Source organism: Pollicipes pollicipes, unplaced genomic scaffold (assembly GCF_011947565.3).
Source record: "Pollicipes pollicipes isolate AB1234 unplaced genomic scaffold, Ppol_2.1 Scaffold_5724;HRSCAF=6776_pilon_pilon_pilon, whole genome shotgun sequence".
Lineage (NCBI taxonomy): Eukaryota > Metazoa > Arthropoda > Thecostraca > Pollicipedomorpha > Pollicipedidae > Pollicipes > Pollicipes pollicipes.
The window spans coordinates 20,215,900-20,236,107 of record NW_023596746.1 but is presented as its reverse complement, the minus strand read 5'-3'; the positions used below and the strand labels follow the sequence as shown (position 1 = coordinate 20,236,107).

General features: G+C 47.8%; 1 protein-coding gene across 1 annotated transcript in view; it reads right to left on the bottom strand.

The window, feature by feature from the left end:
* The window catches only part of LOC119102786 (protein amalgam), a gene marked incomplete in the record, with an annotated part of 84,484 nt that overhangs the window by 18,602 nt on the left and 45,674 nt on the right, over positions 1-20,208 (bottom strand).

Genomic DNA, 20,208 nt, shown 5'->3' with positions numbered 1-20,208 from the left:
CAATTTCTAGGGAATCGTTCAATCTGATACAACAACGGAGTGTTAGACAAAGCCGTACAGCTCTGATATATTTTCTTAGGAAACGTATATATTGAATGAGCAAATTACGTTGACCTAAGGTCAGCTATAAAGGTCAAACGAAGGTCAAAATCAATCCGTTTTATTACCCCAGGGCTTGCTGTATGATATAGATTCTGGTGCTTATTTCGAAATTATTGATAGCAGGAACCGCATTATACATCTTCCATGGACTTCATCGAGGTCAGAATAGGTCATTGACCTGAGATGAGCCAGGTAAACATTCTGTTTTAAGAAACATACTGCCTAGCGTAATATTTAATAATATTCAAATGCAAACCTCAAAGCAGTCTCGTATGATCTTGGTCACCGTGACCTTCATAAGGTCAAACAAGGTCACCGGCCTTAACTGGGCATATGACCTTTATGCTTGGAAACAGTTATCTAAGTTCTGGAGGCACTTTGGAGGAATTTGACATTGTTTGATCTTATTTGACCCGAAGGTTATGATCTATGAACCTCAAACGTTGCTCTAAGTGGGTCCAAGTACTGGTCCATACACCCTGTAAATTGGTATCCCTAACTCTTTTAGCTCCTGAGATCTCAGCGGGGTCAAATTGAATCCCGTCCACCCGACCAAAGAAGCCAGCCACCCGGGCGCGCGTGAACTTTATAATCGTTATCCAGACTTAAATCACATGATATTTTGGTTTGACGTCCATGCGTTTCATCCCTGCCTGCTGTTTATTTTCCACAGATATATTAATTCGCCAGCATCATCAATAAATAAGGTAAAAGTTTGAATGAATGCTAGATGTTGCTCCTACCGACACCACAGTCTGCCGCCGATCGTATGCCTTTACTCCGATCCCAAATATGTCAAGGTCTCGACCGCAGCTCGCTCCAGATGACAGCGTGAGCTCCGTCCTCGGCCTGGCCCGTTCCGCAGCACATCTGACGGGCCGCACCATCGACCGGCGCGGCGCGGCCCTCAGCGGCCATCGCGCCGTCCGACCGCCGGCCCATCAGCTCGTTAGCGCTGCGGAAGCCCGCGCGGTTGTCGTCTCTGCACGCCGTGCAGACCGCTGGTACGGCACGGCTGCCACCAAGACAAGACTTATGTCCTCACCAGTCGAGTCAGGTCCGCGGGAAAGGTCGTGACACGGATATGGCCGGCCGCCGACCTGGCTGCTGCCGCTGCGTCAGCAGCCGACGCGGCGGCAACCCACTACAGCCCCGGCAGCTGGCCCTTCGAGGACTTACGGATTTCCTTCCCGGCATATATATATATATATATATATATATATATATATATATATATATATATATATATATATATATATATATGTGTGTGTGTGTGTGTGTGTGTGTGTGGTGTGTGCGTGTGTGTGTGTGTGTGTGTGTGTGTGTGTGTGTGTGTGTGTGTGTGTGTGTGTGTGTGTGTGTGTGTGTTTGCGTTTTCTTTGCAGGTTTGCTTGGTTATTATATCTACTGGCGCAGCCCAGCACAGCAAAAGAACCAAGTGATGCCGAAGTGGTAAATGACACCAAATTTTCTAAATCGATACTATATTTCGATGCAACCATTCGGAAAATGACAATGCTAACTTTCCACTTGCTCGGCATCAAGTTGCATAACTTGTTCTACCATGCAAATAAAAAACAGGACGCAACTTTGTCACACGGGTTAGTGCTGCCATTCCTAGTATTTTTCCGTAAGGGATCTTCCCCGGCCTGGGCCCCCATGATCTAGGTGAGCGGGCCTGGACTGGGCCCTGACACAGTGGGCCTGGGCCTGGGCCAGGTTAGTGTCTGTTGCGCCCGTGACAAACACTGCCTGAACCCGACTGAATCCCGTGTTCCGACCGACCGGGTCCCGCAGGAACATATGCGAACACGCCGCTATGACAACGTCGGGGGCAATTCACATTTAGGAACTGTCCGTACGCAGCCTGAGCTGCTCCTTACAACACCATTAGGAAGTAAGTGGATCAAAGTGAAATGGTTTTAAATTTGATGGAAAGCACCTTTCCCGACAAAAATGTTATGAGTTACGACTAAAATTACCATGGCAATGGTTGAGCGGACCCGGAACTTTCTCGTGCGGTTAGACGCCTGGCGGCAACGAAGGACGATGGACGCTGAAGGTCCGTGGCCTTCGGGGAGGTTCCCAACCACAGAGGTACCAGCAAACCATGCAAGATCGCCAACAGCACTGGGAAGTGCTTGGTGGCTGCGGTCTCAGCAGCGTCGGCCAGACCGCATTAGCGGGTGTTTGGTCCCCGCATGGTACGGAATTGTGTTGTACTCGTCTAACGGCATCTGCTCTCCTGTTTTGAAGAAAATGGTTCGGGATAGGCGTTCAAAATGAAATGCTGTGATCTGCTCTGCATGCATAGATGCACGTGCATACACACGTAAAAATCCGTCTCCTTAACCATGGGGTGGTACAGAGAAGCCGACGCTTTCATTCTGAGGCGGCCCTCGGCACAATCCTCTGCCTTAATTCGTATGACAATATCCTATGTCTTTCAGGAGAAGTCTTCTATCTTTGTGATAGAAAATGTGCCAAAGGTCGGTGACTCGTATGGGTTTATTTCCATGCACCGACACCTCAACTGTGTTCATAACGCCCTTCCATAGCATCTATTGTTCCAAATATAACATTTCTCCGAATTTGAAATTTCTCTTAGTGCCCGATGTACCCCAACAGGTTACCCAAGCGAGACGCAGACACCACTGGACACTGCCTTTTAGTACTGGCATGCTATCATATCTTATCTTGGGTTTTAAAAGTGCGCAGATTTTCAAGCTGAAGCATCACGATCTATTGTCTCACTCCGCTCACGTGTTGCTGACGGCGCCCATTAAACGTTCCACATATCATTGTTTATTCAGCACCGGCATTGCTTCCACCATGCAATCGATGAACATTTTTGAACTCGAACACACAGTCGGTAAGCATTTTTGAACATAGCCAGTGGCTGTGATCGCTAAGCATTGGTTTTGAACGTTGAACATTGGTTTTGAACGTTTAACATTGATTTTGAACGTTGAACATTGATTTTGAACATTGATGAAAATTGATTTTTTTCTGTCTAACAATGCAAAAGCACGGACCGTTTTCGTAACGAAATCACTAGAAGGCCCAAATCATCCTCATGTATGATAATTCGAGAATAGTTTGGCCTTTACTTATAAAAGGTATCATTCGGCCACTTGGGCATCTTTAATGGCGTCCTTTTGGCCGCATAACAAGCTTCGTCGCATCCCGCACCATCGTACCTAGTGATGTTTGACATCGCAAAGAGCGTTAGATAGATAGGATTTTAAAAAAACGACTGACTTAGCAGCTTGCTCCAGAATAAGTCAGTCTTTTGTTTCCAGATTCGTTTTTTTCTAAAAGCAGACATAAATAAGAAATTGGGTCATGTGCAATAGCTTCATTTGTCCGTGTCGTCTTCAGCCACAAAACAAGTCACGAAAACGCTGCCATAAGGAAAGCACAGGTACGTGGCACCCGCGCCCGAGTGCGCCCGTACTCAGGCCAGTGCAGTGCAAATTTATTGTAGCGAGAAAAAGGCATAGCAAAAATTGAGTGTCAAATAGATCGGACCATCAGCCCGGGATTTTTTCATCCTGCCTTCACCCGCTACTTTTCGACAAACTCTTCGAAACCCTTTCAGTGGAATGAAACAATGGTACTAGTTTTTCAACTTCATGCGTCCTGGAACGAGGCAAAAACCGTCACTCCAAACGGAGATTTCAACCCAAACAAATGAGGAAAAAACCATGCCCACTTCCTACTTCTTTCATCCCCTCCGCTGCAATGTGGCCCTAAGGCCTGCAATACTGACATAATGCGGCACTGCAGCGAACCATCTCACATCGGGACCACCTTCATGCCGAAGCAACATTAACGGATGGAAGCGGAAAAGCGTACGACTGATATACGAATGGAACATGAAAAGATACCATATGAATGAAAAGAAGCCACATTTTTGTGTACATGTGATCAAAGTATTTATGCCGATGGGTTAAACCGATTAAGGCTCTATACCCTGCCATCTCTCTGTTTTCAAGCGTCTTTCCATCTTCTTTCTTTTTCCGCAAACGTTCCATGCCGTCCAGACGGGCGCTTTTTCTTACAAGAGCTCTGCAGCCAGTAAAAAAAGCTGAAAACGAAATTGCTGCCATCCGGGCCCGGCAAATGGGGAGCCACGGCTAGGCTCGCTTCGTCGGATTAGCCACGCCCAGCCCGCTCCGTCGATGATAGCCCACGGGCGTGACCCGAATGGGAACAGGTGGTTTGTGGCCGCTGCCGGCCGCCCCTGCTCTTGGGACCGCCTGACGTCTTGTTCTACCTCCCCGGCGGCTTGTTTGCCATTGCGGTGAGGAATGGCATCGAGCCATCGCGGAAAGAGCGGGACAGTGGTACAAAGGGAGACTGATCGAACCTGGGCCTTTGTGACGCAGCAAAGGCCTTGAAGCGTCCAGGAATATAAATCGAGCATGTCATAGGCGACGCTTGTGCCGCAAGTGTCGAAAATCACCATTTTTATATGAGGTTCTCGTCATTGTTCAATGATGAAGCAACGGCCCGAGATCAAGAGTTCCCATAATCAGTGGTGGCGTTTTCATCAAGGCACTTCAGGCACTGCCCAACCAGGTTTGAAGGCCCGCTTCATTTCATATTTAAAGATATCTTAGCCTTTGGATCGTAATGAAACCTAGTCCGTTATGAGACATCTTAAAACGTTTAATAGCCTCAACTTACGCGGGCCACAACACCCTGTGCAACCGTGGAGACTTTCTCTTAACTTTCCCATCGTAACATGTATACATCGTAACATGTAACGTAACATGCCTCAGACTTGAGCACTAAGGCATGCCTTACCCATCCTAAGCCAAGGTTTGTGGCTTCCGGCTAGGACCAAGACTTCACCGACATCTCGGTCAGAGATCAACATTGCAGAGTTATTTGTTTGGCGTCACCATTTGTACTTCCAAATGACGCGTGCCAATATTGGAGGCGTCGGCAGCAACGAGCACGTGCAGTGAATAGTCGCTCTGGATATCAACTGAGACCGTAGGTGATGGCCATGCGTCTGCCGAGATGACCCTGTGCTGTTTCCGTGCCTGGGCTACCGCAGGGGGCAGGTGTCACCACTCAGGGGGAAAAAAACAGGTGTCTTTTCTGTCATCGACGAAATTTGGAACGATCCAAGTTGTCAACTGGAGCTAAATCTATCAGAAACCGTTTCAATGTTACTTCAAGTGCGATACACCACAAAATCAAAGGGTAAATGAGATGCAATGCGGCATAACCATCAAACATTTTCGTTTCGAGAGTTTCATTTGCAGGTAAGTATCATTCGTCGGCCATCAAACACTGTCTGATGGTTATGTCTTATCTTACTTCTTATGTCTTATCTTACTAATCTTATCAAATTACCAGATAGTCACACTTAACATAATCAGCCCTGAAGCGTGTGGTTTCGTATTCAGTTGGGATAAGGGGAGGGGATTATGCCTCCCATCCAGGGAGGTGGTTTCTAATCCTTGTTTATCATGTTTCATTAATCATTTTTCATCAATCACCCTTTCTTAGGGTGCATCCCCCAAAACTGATTTTGAGAACCTATGCACCTGCTTCGGACTCTAAAAAAGTTCGTCCAGACTGGGGAGAAACCTGTTTTATTAGTATTTCGGAGGCAGGTTCGTTCATTTTTTTGTTCCCCACTTCACCCCATTTTTTCTTGTCCCTTTCGTATTTTGAAAAACTGCATCCCGCGGCCTTACATTTAATGATGAGACGTTTCTACAAGCACCTAAAAACAATATCACCGTTATTTTTGTGACGTCATCGTACCATCAGCTGAAGGCGTCGCCGACCTCCACTATCTTCGCATAATCACTGGTATTACCGGTGCAGTCTTCGTACTTCCTACCATAATCCACCAATTATAAAATCTATGCAATTTTGCTTACCAGAGACGAATCGAATTTTGAACACTTTCAGCACCTTCATTTAGCTGTATATATATATGACATTCAAAAGTGTTCCATCTCACGCCTGTCCACCGGTCAGTACGCTAAGTGAGGCGCAACGGGCGGCGTCAACGACCTACAACAGCAACGTTCGGCCTCTTACCCCAAAACCGCTGTTCCTCTCAGTAGCACGAAGCCCGTATGAATCCTTGACATGTGTCGCTCCAAAGTCGTCCGTTATTTTCCGAAGCCAAGGTTTGGGTATTTACAAACAACAAGCCTCCTAGACTGGCAGGGTTTTTACACTTTTCAGGGGCGCCCTCCATGGTAGATCCTTCCAACGCCGCACAGCGTATCAAATAACTGACGATGAGCTACGGCCTTCAAGCCATTCAGCTTCCTACGACACGAACACAACCCTTAGAAGCTCATCGCCTTGCACCGAACCCAGTCCATTACCTCGTGGCATACATTCCAGCCCATGTCTCCAATGGCATGCCGCCTTAAAACGCCGCGCCGGAAACTGATCACGTTCGTCGCCAGATGCTGTGGCCAGCTACGATTCTTACGACTTGTAATAAGCCTAGTTATTTGAAATTTTGCACTATTAGGTATGTGAAGTGAATGTTGGCTGCAAAATTTATGAAGCGCACTGGTCAGAGGGACATTGGAAAAGCACTATGTCACCAATGATCTGCGATGCCAACATTGGTAAAGCGTAGTTTTCAGTACATTTCAGCCACCCGCGCAAAATTATCTTGATTAAAGCTGCTATGTTTGGTAACATCTTGTAACTCAACTTGCTGGAATAACGTGACAGCGAAACGTCAACGTTTTGACGTGTGCTCTGCCCAAGCTCACTAGTACAGACCAATGCGAAGCTTTGAGTCCTTTCCGACCCAATCTTGTCTGTCGTTTTTTGTCACTAATTGGCTCGCAAAAGTGTCCGTGTCTGTCGGCGATCATATCCCGTAAATCGAAAGTTTTTTCATCACTGCCGCCACTGCTAACAACCGACCGTGCGGGGATCAGCCGGCCATGGACTTCAGCAACAGCAAAGTGAATACATGTGGTAAATGTCCACAAATATTGTACCAAAAGGGTTCCTGCTTTCGTCTTCTCGAAGCCGCTGTTGTACTTCATGCGAAATTATTACCAGGGGCATGCGCTCTCTACCATATGGTACACAAAAGCGCTAAACCAAGGACAATAGGGCGAAGCTAAATGAAGCGTACACCACATCAACGAAGTTGTGATTTAAAAAAATATATATTGTGTGAAATGTAAACGCTAAACCGATGAACATTTACACCATAAGTGTGAGGGGCATCCGTCTGTTTTTTAAACACAGTCGAATAAATCACGCAGAGCAAGATGTCGTTGAACAAGTCAAGCTTGAACTGAAGCAGACTATCGGTCAAAACAGGACATGCTGGACATGGAGTCGCAATGTTCACGTCACGGTTGCCCACGACTCGCGATATGCATGTATAGCAGCCCTCGATTTGAAGAGATTAAGTCCTTGGATTTTGCCTGCTTTACATTAATTTTTTGATTCATTCTAAGCTGCAAAAACTTCGACAGGGCCGTTGTCATATACCTTGCTATTTTCTTCAAAATTTATGTTTCAAATAGGTTTTCTGGATGAAGTTTTGTACATTATGTTGTCCAGCTGCTTGAAATGCGTTCAAAGAAGACATCTCCACAGAACCGTCTAACTTATCATCCTGGTTGAAGATTGAACTGAACAACGCTTGCTGATCTTACCTTACTCCGTTGCCCAAGTCAAACGTGCAGTAACTCTGCTGCTGCGCAGAGCCAAGCGCCGCGTTGAGATTTTTACACAGCACTTAAGTCCGAAAATTGCTACCTTGAACAATAACGAGACCTTTTCGAGAAAATGCGAACACGTTAAGCGCGGACACAGTGCTTGTGATACCGGGCCACGAGCCTAGTGCCACCTCCCGTGGACTCAGGATCGATAGCATTGTCACTGTCCATTTTGGGCGGCAAACGCCGAGCTCGGAACTTTGTGTGAGTTGTTGTTTTAGCGGGTTGAATGTGTGCAGCTTTCTGAAGGCTTTTGGCAGCTTAGGAGTTTTCAGCTGTTTCAATTGGAGGTTGTAAGTTTTTCAGACGTGGGTAAATTGATGAAAAAAAGATCAATGACACTGCCTCAATATACCGCTGAGACATAGCAGACGCACTGCCGGAAACACACATACATATATCTTAATACGTCATCGTTTGATTGCATCATGAAACGTACGTATGACGTCCAGGTACTCCCCAACTAGCCGTGCCAAACTGCCACCCTAAGACCCGTAGTACTTAAGACTTTTCGCGAGATTGTCAAGGCGGTGTTGGAAGCGTTTTCTGAGCCAATAAGAATTATGTACTCTTGTTTTGGCCGTTTCTCACGGTGTTCTTGCATATTTATCCGTGAATTTAATGTATTTACTTGCGTTCACATGCTCGGGGATGACGCGGTTAGTAACATATTCCATTGCAAGTATTGTTTCCGTAATAATGAGCAGCCATGTCCAGCTTCTTTTACCATGCAGCACAGAACATGAGCCGTGATTAAATCTTACACAGCTCGCTCAACATTGGTTGATAGCCAATTAATGTTCACTACATTTGGAAATCTTGTCGCGCTCACCAGATCTGAATGACTCGACGATGATATTATTGTTAGCCTCGAACGCCGCATGGCCAATGTGGTCGCAGGATTTTAGTGACGTCTCCATGGTGTTGTGCAGGCTTGAATGACCTTGAAATAGTCTGTTCAGAATAGTCTGCACATGTTTACGGGCGTCTCAGAAACCAGGGGGTCTCAGGTCTCAAAGGGGGTAACCCAACATTTTTGTGCCTCTCACTTATTGTTAGATCATACGCGTCCCATTGATAAGTGATGGCAGCTTTCTCAAAATCCTTTTAAATGGCTCAGAATTCGGATTTACAGTAGCTGTTTCTACGGGAAAAATCTCATTTGACTTCCTGCTCATCGCTGCGAAAGTGATGCATTTTATTTACCTTGCTTTTCCATATGTGTTCCGTACGTGTAACGTATGTGTTCTCTAGTGCCTGCAATACATTAGTATACTAAATGATTGTGTAACAAATTATCCGAGGGCTTGAGACATGTTCAAACAGGAAGATACGACCATGAAGCTTTTATTACGACGATTCAACGGAGCATTGTACTATGGCTTCGATTCCTCCCTATGGCGTTCACCACTGTGGCTCTTCTCGAGGCGCACTTTGACTTTGGGAATGGGAGTATCGCATGGTTCAAAGTGACGCACTGGTTCAAAGTTAAACCAGTGTGCTTCTCGGGAACAGGGTCTTGCGCCCGATGGGCCAATCACAAACGTTCCATTATTCAAACTAGTAGAGATGCGCACTACGGTTGTCATGACGACAGCGGTCGCGACTGCAGGGGCGAGCGTAATGCTGTTACCAAGCGCTTATAGCTTAATTTGAATTCGAAAACAATTAAAATTGATATTGCTGTCTTGACGGTGCTGAAGTGCCACTACCAGTGATACATTACTAGAGGTAACTCATCCTGAGGGTTTCACCAGAGCATGTCTTTGAAGCATACCCCAGTAGTGGGTCACTCCCTTTAAGGACAGGGTTGCGAACTGCACCGCCCAACTTCAAAATGGCTATTTCATTTTAAAACCTAGTGCAAATGTGGAACAGAACAGTGGAACTCTTTCAAATGGAGAGAACTGCAATGAATAGCAGAAGCTTCCATGTTTCTGAAGATCGTGGCCAAGCCGGTCACGCCGACTGACATGTATGTCCCTGGGGGTGCAAATGCTGAGGGACATCGGCCGTGCGACGTCCACTGGTGATCCCACACCCGGTTGCGGTGGTAAGCAACTTGCGACGGCGTAAGCACCAACTTAAGTCGCCTTCCCTAACTCGTTTCAATCCCGCCATGGCCGCCGGTAATGGTAAAATTTAATATCCTTTTACATGGTCCCCTTGGCATGCTTCTCCACGTCTTGGCTAGTTCCGCCCGCCTCTGCGGTTGAGAAGCTCATTTTTGAGCATATCAATCTGCATCCCCCATCAGCCGTAGGCCATTCTGCAAATGAAGCGTGAATCGTCGATAACAACGGACGTTACGTGCGTGCAGGCATGCTTCACATCCGTTGACGCGGCGTCGGCGCACGTGTTTTATGAATCCCTCGTCGCCCCAGCCCTATCTGTTTGATCTTCCTGTCGTATGATGCGCACTGAAAGGTTTTTAGTTAAAGTGGACTGGGATCGGAAAATAGCACGTTCTATGTTCTGATCAGAAACGCCACCGTGCCGCCAATTAACATCAGTTCCGACAACGGATCCCGTCCTCGGCGCGGGGTTGTTTCGAGTGCTCCGGCATTGTACGGTAATTTGTTCCATATTTCAGAGCCACCAGAGAAGAGCGGCCGTCCAAAGGGCACCGGAGACCAATAACAGAACTATTACTAGCCTAAACAACCAGAATGTGTGTTTGCGTGCCACACAATGGCGCTTGCAAGTTGTGTGGAGACGACTGTTGGCAAACGACGCCATTACGTGACTGAATGAGGAGGTCATTATAGCTCCGAATGTGACATGGATCACGACATAAGGGTACGTGTCACAACCACACTTACGTAGCATGGTCCCACAGACGCACGCAATCACGAGAGCATGCGCGCACGCATCCACTTGAACCACATACACGCGTAAACACACACGCACACATTCGAGACTCACGCACAAGCATGCCACCACCCGCCTTTATGCACATATAGCGGACGGTGCTTTTGAAGCATACTGTGCAATCGAAAGCCACACAATAAAAGCTTGCTTGGCCCAGGCCAGCACAAGGCGTCAGTGACACACACACACACACAAACACATAACGCAGGTTAATTAAATGTGCCGCACGTCCCCAAAGGCCGGGGTCATTTCTGAATAATCTGCGAGCGAGTCGCGTAGCATAATTCTCAAGGACATTACACAGAAACCGCTGAAAAATAACGCGCCTCTCACGGCGCGGGACGAGCGAGGCGAGACCAGGCGAGTGGGTTGTGAATGTTTGAATTTTTATTTGGAAAGTTATGCGTGCGTTGCGCCATATCAGAATGCCGGCTACGAGGCATAACATTGCATAGCCGCGTTGCATGCAAATGACGCTGTTCATCTGATAGAGGCGCAGAAAACGTGCATCTCACATCAGGGAATTCCCTCCCACAGCGTCTGTTAAATGACAAAGGCTTGAGTCGACTTTGTGTGCCAGCAATGTGCCTATCCGCGTTTTGGTTGCTTTTGAGGCTTCTTGATTCTCACCAGTCATAGCCATTTGAGACGCGACACAAGTGCACTGAGTAGGCAAACGTAATGACCACAGCTCACTAACGGATCCTAAAGCTAACCGACCCATGCATGCGCCAGCAGTGGACCTGGAAGCAGTCTAAAACTAAACTCGAATACAAGAAATTGTGGCTAATGCGAATTCTACATTGGTGGTCCCTTCCCAAATCGTGGTTCAAAGCTATTCATATCAGTTACCGCTGGTGCCTGACTTCATCAGCTTAATTTTGGGGGGCATCACAAAAGCCGACAGCTATCGCATCTTCTACCGCCTGCTTGTCGTCCCAAATGCACGAGGCATCTCACTGGTTCATAACTAGCGAAAAATGTTTTCTTCTGAACGATTGTGAAAGGAACTACGCGATTTTCAAAACTGATTTTCAAAACGTTTCAAAACGTAAGATCAAAACGGGGGGGTCAAATTGGCCCCCCCCCCGAAGTTTTTCCAGAATAGTTTTCGAACGGCGCGGTGTAGTCGCGCCAAATTTTGCATATCTGCAGACAACTGAATAGTGGAATGTCTGACATAAAAAACCAGATGTACTGTGTCGTACGGCCGCGCGGGCGCGGCCTAGTCAGCGGTTAACCGGCGGGGCCGGCTGTGTTTATGCCTCCGGGCTTCGTCCACGTGACCTGGCCGAGGTCGCGTGTGCGGACCGGAGCGGCCGCAGAGTAGAGGTAGGGACGGCCGGTTGAGGTCGGGGGTTAAAACTGTCCTGCGGAAGTGCTGGGTGTTGTTGCGCATGTAGTATCCGAATGGTGATTCAAATACATGTACGTTGTAGGGTCGCTGACCTTTGGCAGGTCAAAATCAGGCCATGGTTTCAGTGAAGTCAGTATCTAGAGATTCGTTCAACCTGATGCAACAAACGAATGTTGGACAAAGGCCTACAACTCTGAGATGCTTTTTTAGGCAACATAAATATTGAGCAAATGAATGAGCAAATTACGCTGAACTAAGGCCAATTATGAAGATCAGGCCAAGGGCAAAACCAACCTGTTTTATTGCTCTAGGGCTTGCTGTATGGGATAGTTTCTGGTGCTCATTTCGAATTTATTGATAGCAGGAGCCGCATCATGTATGTTTCATGGATTTCTTAGAGGTCAGAAAAGGTCATTGACCTGAAATGACCCAGGTCAACATTTTGTTTTTTGGAAACATACTGCCTAGCGTAGCCTTTGTCGCTTATTCACATGCAAAACTCAAAGCAGCCTTGTATGATTTTGGTCACCAAGACATTCTTAAGATCAAACAAGGTCACTGACATTGAATGAGCATGTGATATTTTGCTTAGAAACAGTTATCTAGGTTCTGGGGCGCTTTGGAGACCAACCTGGAATTTCACCTTGTTTGAACTTATTTGACCCGAACGTCATGACCTATAAATCTCAAACTTCGACCAAATTCAAAGTGAGTTAATGTACAGGTCAACACACCCTGCAAAATTGGTGTCCCTAGCTCTCTTAGTTCCCGAGATTGTAGGGGGGGGGGGGGGGGTTCTTAGCAGTACAGTCATGCAGGTCAAATTGATCCCGCCACCCAAGTGAAGGGTATCTAGCCGGCCACCCGTGCGTGTGTGAATGCCTAATGCAACAGGTCTTTTAGTCCCAAGAGATAAATCGACGGATGAACAGTGCTTTTAGCTCCTGCCGAAGTTGAGCACCTGTTGCTGCATGTTCTTAGCAGTACAGTCATGCAGGATCATGCAGTCGTAAAAGACAGGACTTCCCTGCACACTCAGGTGACATGTTAATATTAAAAAGAAGAACACACACAAAAGCACAGTAATCACAATAGCCCTGCTTTACTATCGGATAAAACTTTCAGACATTGATGGGCTGGGCCTGTCAGATCGACCGATGCTTCACACTTAATCACACAACATCCATAATTTTTGTGTGATACGTGATGAGACAGCCACTGTCAAACGTACATGTACAAACATGTGCAGGCACAAACTACCCCAGAAAAATATGACGGTAACAGTTAAAAATCCCGTAAACATTTTTGAGGGTTTTGACGAACACTTAAAAATGTACCAGAATAAGTCAGTGCGGAACTTAGGTAAAAAGGGAAAGCCTATGGAACGTCGCGATTTCGAAGAGACATTTATGGGCCGCACCATACATGCACGCGGGCCCCCGGCGACACAGCTGCGTGCTTCAGTGGGTGGGATGCCCGTTTGTCATTAATGTTGTGTCCCTTAGACTTCAGATTCCGTGCTCGAACTTGACAGAGATGCTTTTTAATTAATCAGTCCCTTGACGAGAGCGGTTCACTGGCTCACATCCACCGCCACCCTCTTGATCTTCAAATGGTCAAGGATGTCAAATTTAAGGATTAGGAAGTGATCCAGGCCGTTTGGCGTGCGCTTCGCCAGATCAGCTGCACAAAACAAAGGCGCCACGCGGCCAGCTGCATCCTGGCACGTACACCGGTGTATTTCCGCAAGCGAATGAATAGTTTTCGAGCGAATAAGACCCCACATTTCCAAGCACGCTGACACTGGTCCACTTCAGTTGGGATAAACAAAACTCTCATAACCACTCCTCATTTTTCGCCAAAAGCGTGAAGCTGGCGTCGCGTAATCAAGCCGCGTGTAAATAGCAGTGAGTGTGGTGTTCTGCGGATCGTGAGATTTTCCACATGCTAATAAGCCCAAAGTGAAACTGGGTTTGAATTGTTGGTAGGCCAGCAACGAAACGAGCCTCGATATTGGCAGCCAGCGGCTGTGATCAGAGAAGGCTGTAATAAAACCCAGGTGGAGCAAGTGGTAAAGTACCGTCGTCAGGACATAGTCCCAGGAGGGCTTTCAGGCGGTTTCGTTGCACCGGGCAGCGTATCGCTAAATCTTGGTCATTCAAACAAGCTCAGATTGCTTTTTCATCGCCCGAGTAAATCAATTCAGCGATTACGCCAATAAACGTGTATTACTTTGGTGACGGTTCAGACCTAGTGCACAGCTGGTAAAACATCACGTGATGTGAGAAAATCATGAGAGGAAACTGGGGCTTCACTACAGCGTGCCTGAAAAATCTCTCCACACGTATGATTTACTGCTTCTCACAACTTGTTGGTGGCATTTCGGTAGAAAACATCCACGTTATCTCAGAGACTAACCCTTTAGCGCCACATGGGTGGTTCGGTTTATGGATAGAGTAACACGTGGTTAACGTTGCGAAACGCAGGTAGAAAATTTGAGTTAACTTCATGTGACCAATTACCCTCATCCAATAACAATAAAGATATTGAAAATATCCAAGCGGATAGGATTAGACATGCATACTCTAATGATACGCCATTCAAGTCGCAGAACTGGCAAGGTAAATATAACGATCCCCAGGCTTGGATGAGAACAAAGGGCAGGTACAGTTAACAACATGCGGCCAAGAGCACATCAGCGAGCAAGCGTCGGACTCTACTGGCCGCTAGAAACCAGCTCAACTTTACGGTACCTTCGTGCGCCAAGATCAAATTGCTCGCGTAGTTATCAAAGAGCTTAATAGTTTGTTCATGCATTTCGAGGTGGGAGCTCCCAGAGTTAACAGTTCTTGTGCATCCATAACCCAAGAAATTATTTGCTCCACGCCTTCGCACAACTGTAACAGCAGACACTCATTTATGTAAATGGCGCTCGTAACAGCGACGATCCGCTTCGCCCAAACAGCGTGTCAGATGCTGCCAAATAGCGTGCCAGATGCTGACCCGGCCGGCCCTCGACGGCGGGATACGCAGTAGGCCCGCAGACTCCGCTGCGGCTTCACAACTGGCAGACGGCAGAAATGTGGTTACAGGTCTTTCTTTTAACGCAGCGCATCAGGTGGTGGAAATGTCGCAAAAGTTAGGGGGACTTGCCCCTCCCCCCTCCGCTTTTTACCGCGCCAGATCCCATGAACAGAGCTGGATGAAGATTACCAATGAGATAAAGGTGCTTGAGCTCATTATTGGTTAGCATCAAACCGGACCTGGGCCGCGTATGGATCGTACATCATGCCTCCCTGCTTCACGCATATTGAGCTATACTGGCCACTTGCACGCGTCCCTTTTACCGCCGGCGAACCCCGACGATGTCCAATCATTGTTGAGGTCATCGTCTCCGCCCTCTGTCGGTCAACAAAGGTCATTTCCAAGCAGGACTCGAGGAACGGCGAGGCTTACAATTATTAGGTGTCACTACTTGATTTCATTTCAGTCCATAACCTAGGTAAGCCGCCTGGGCTTTCTCTGCAAACGTAAACAGCTGAATGACGGGCCGTGCAAGAACTCCAGCTTGAACCATCCTGTCACGTGTCCCCACGTGTGCCGAACCTGTTCTCTGAAATCCCACGGCACCGCGAACCCTTTAATCTCAGCGCAACAACGAAACCCGTCAGCTTTGAGCAGTCAATCGTGTAACAGACCAGGCACAACAAGGAACTCATCACTGAGTTCGAACTCATCACGCGTGATGAGATCGAACCGAACATCGCGAAAGTGGGTCCAAATCCAGAGATACCAAACTAGGCCGTAAAAACGAGGAGTCAAGTTCACGCTGTTGTTGAGATCGAAGCCGCGACGCTCCAGCTAATCCGCCAGACCAGACAGTCGTCTGGTCGGGGTCGGGACTGGGAACGGGAGCTCAGTTTCCCAAAATGAGCTGGGGCACTGAACAGTCCAACATGACGAAACATATCACCAAAACTCGTTAATAAACGGGTACCTCCACGAATTTGGCCCACTTTCTTTTCAAAGTCGGCGAAGGAGAAGGAGGGCTGGAGCCCCCAACTGAATTAAAAATTGCGTCCCTGGCCGGAAGGCGTGATCGTTCCGTGGCTGTACGAGGCTGGACCGTTTCTTCCCAATTGAGACGTGTGTCAGTCATGACGTACATGTCTTCATCCATGTGTCATGTGCCTGCGTCGATGCATGCACACCTACATATCGCAAATGTAATGATGCGTGCACACCCTCGACACCAATGCAGTTGTGCAGAAAAAATTGCGATGTCAGCCTTATGGTTGCGCATGCCACTTACCCCAGTGGTCTTATTGTGACCTCCCTGAGCGAGCATCAAACACTGTATTCAATCATTAGGCCCCTTCGTCAACGGTGGTTCAGCTGACTTTCCTCCACGGCCTCCTGCTATCATATGCCGATAACGAATAGCCTACTAGCCTTCGCCATATGCCAGAAATCGCGCGTGTAAATTGCACCGCGTCTAACGCCTTCGGCCACGCCGATCCCCAAGCCCGTGTTGATAATAATATACAAGCTACTCATATCTTTTTCGATCCACCAGCTCCAGAAAACGTCTTTTATTTCAGATCTCACGATGTTTAAAACACAGGACCAAAATTCCACATCATGGACAACTTGAGCTTGACTACTTATTGACAAAAATATACACTTAATTTTTGTTTAACGCGATTTTCCGCCAGCAATTTCTCTGGTCGTCGTCAGGTGTTAGCTGACTTTGCAGTCTTGATGGTGTTCGGTCGCAAAAGAAGTACTTAACTCAGCCTCGAATAGTTCTAGCCGCTTTCGGTTTTGAACTCACAATCCTGCGAGTGGTGCTCTCCAGCCATTCAATCATCAAAAGGGGGCGTAAATGGCTACATGGTTTAAGCGTCTTCCTACCGACCACAAGATCGTTGGTACAAAGCCTTTATGACCACGGCCCTTCGGGGCCTCTGTAGGTGCAGGTCTGCACAATAGCAATGGTCGGGACTAGCGTTCAACTGAGAGGCCAGCTGCAGTTTTGATCCTGGCTGAGCTGATGGGCTGAAGCCACACGGCCACTTTGTATGCCGTGGTAGGGTCCTTTCCGCCGTGTAAGGGTTCCACCGCCGTGTATTTGCGCCAGTGGGGGCCTCTGCGTCGATCCAGATCCAGCTGCTCCCGTCAGACGACTTCCAGCGTCAGGACGCGGACCGGTGTGTGACGCATCTCTCTGACAGCCTCTCGACCAGGGGGGATCGACCAGGTTGCCAGGGCCTCGTGTCGCCAGGATGGTGGCGGACTAGAGCCATGGGTTGGGCGGAAACACCCTTCAGCCCCTTGCTGGTATAGGAAATGCACCTTTGGTGTTCAGCCCACGGGGCTCCCTGTCCGGAAACGGCAAGGAACAAGTGTCGAATCCACGACACTCCCAAATACACGCGTCCATCGGCTTGAATGGGACTTATCCAAATGGATCAAATCCCGTGGTGTTGTTATGGGGACGCCTTTTGCCAATGGGCCTTCGTCATGCCCTGTGACCATCTTCCTGCCAAGACCTCTCCTGCGCATCCGGTAAATCACACTGATTTCGATTTATCGATTTTCTTTGTTTTGTATCGATTCGCCGACTCTGCTGGTACTGAAGACCTCGCGGAGGTTCTCGTGTCAATTTCGGTCACCCGCCGCACAGTACTTCCCCTGTGCGCAGTACCAGAGCACTTCACGGTTTGGGTAGACCTTGGGATTGTGGATCAGTCAACAGGCCGGATAGGACCGGATCAAGAATTGCCACCAAAGCATCGGTTAGGACCGGACCGATATTCAGCTTGGCCAGCTCGCACAGATTGAGCGGATTAAAAATAAGTCAAACGGATTTATCACTAGATTGTTCCTCAAGTGTAAAATAGAGACATCAGCTCAGAAAAGAATATTTGAACCAATAAAGATTGAGTTGGATTGAGGAATCTGGGGAGAGGTGGATTGGCGGGTGGATTGAGTCTGGACAAGCCGGACTGGACTGGATCGGATCCCCAAAATTCAATCGGCGAAGTGCTCTACGCAGTATACCACCGGTGCCTTGCGTCGTATGTTTCCCCACTGTCCTGAAGGTACTACGACGAGAGTGCCTTCGACGTGAGTCAGGCTTTTTGATTACCAGCGTCATCGGTTTCAGTGCGAATGCTTCCGACCCATGGTTAGATAATGACGTGACAAGGGGGTTGCAAGTACCGACACGCGGTTGCGGTTGGGAAAACACCCCCAGGTAAAGGCATGGCTAGGCTTGCGGCTCACTCGCAACACATCCAAAGGTAAACAATCAAAGGTCTCCATTTTGTGCGTGCAATTTCGCAGGGAAATCACGCACGTGCTGCAACATGCCGACTACTGCAACGAGACGATGCACCTTGAGTTTTAGAATATGGGGGCAGTTGGCTCTCTGACAACACATGGCACCCATGCGTCCTTACTGGTAATGAACTATGCATGATTTGTGGCTTACAGTCGCGAAGCATGAAAGCACAGACGGCGTTTGGCTGAGGCGTCCATTCAAAAACAACGCCATCCGACATGTAACAGTGCCGCTACCGCGTCACCATGCAAGAGTTGCCCCGTGGGATAGGGAGTCTCATCTAATGTTTCAAGAGCGAAGAAAAGGATAGAAATATGAGAGCCGTTAAATTTGGCACGGCTAATATTTCTTCGGTGCTTCTTATTTGCCAAAACAAACTTAAGGCTGGGGTATTTCAGGTTGATGACCTCAGACGTCATTTCGTAGCAATTGTAGAGCTGGCTTGGGCGCTGTCTGGGCGATGAAATCAACGCTGTTTCTCACTACGTTTTTATAATACTCGTGCAGTGGCACTTACCAGGTAGCCTGTGACATGGAAATAATCAATTTCATCTCAATGTTCAATTAAGGACAATGACCTATGCCTAAACTTTGCCTGAGACTGCCTCTAGCTGGAGTGCACACGAACAGGCTTGACGCAAAAAGAAGTCGGAGCTTAATGGGTTCATTGCAGGAGCACTCATGGCGCTACTCTGGCAGTCAGCAGCACTAAAATTGGCCCATAACGGGCAAACGTGTCACCTTTACGGCCTTCTCGGTGTACGCTTTTCAAAGCCATCGTTTTGTTACATTCTTTGTTAGTCACGTTTGTCCTGTGTTAGTCAATTTTAATATATCCCAGCCGACGTGCGATGAGTGTTTCTTTTTATAATCATGTAAGTTTGGCTCACTTGCGTGTCACAGCGCTCCACCTGCCGACCACATTCAGGGCCTGTTGTTTCCCATCTAGTGGTGCTAGCTACATGTAGGTTTTGCTCCTGCTTACCACATTGTTCGTGCACTTCAGATCTGGCGCTAAATTGTATCTTCCTCAGGTCGTGCTAGCGTGGAAGGAACAAATGAAAACAACTAAGGCTTCCTTGTAAATGCCTGATTAAACTCTTTGACAGCGTCCTCAGGATGTCCCCGGTGTCACTTAAATATACATCCGCTTAACATCCGCTTAACATTATCTAGTCTGCGATACCATCTTAAGACGTCATGAACGGAGTTATCCATAATGTTACGGTGCATTGAAATGCACCGTGCACCGTTATGTTGCCGTACACTGACCCTCTGGGGACGATTCCTCGATATGACCGGCACATTTAGAATTCGACATTAAAGTTATACCTCCTTGGGAGGGCTTCAGGAAGCCTACGTGCCTTGTGCAATGCGTAAAGACATAAAATTCACATTCACAGTGAAATCCACCTCGTTGTGTCTAAGAATAGCTACATGCATCGGTATGAGCGCGATGTTTGAACGCTATATCACATTTGTCTTCCAATATGCACAGGCTTCAGACGGCTTGCTGGCAACGCTTCACATGTACTTCGCAGCCAGCAAGCTGCTATGATACCAATATAGGCCTGTTTCGTCGATCACTACTCCTTGAAAGGCCCATCAACGGCTGCTCGAACACAGCGGTACGCCTGCCAGGCTCACATACAAGGCCACATGTACAGCACGTGGCCACTTCCGCACTTGCGCGGACAGCCGGTCCTCAGCAGGGACGCTAGCGCGTCCGGCAATCGAAAACGTGTAAAAAAATCATGTCGCCGTGTCGCGCAGTGCTGCAGAATGGTTGAATAGAC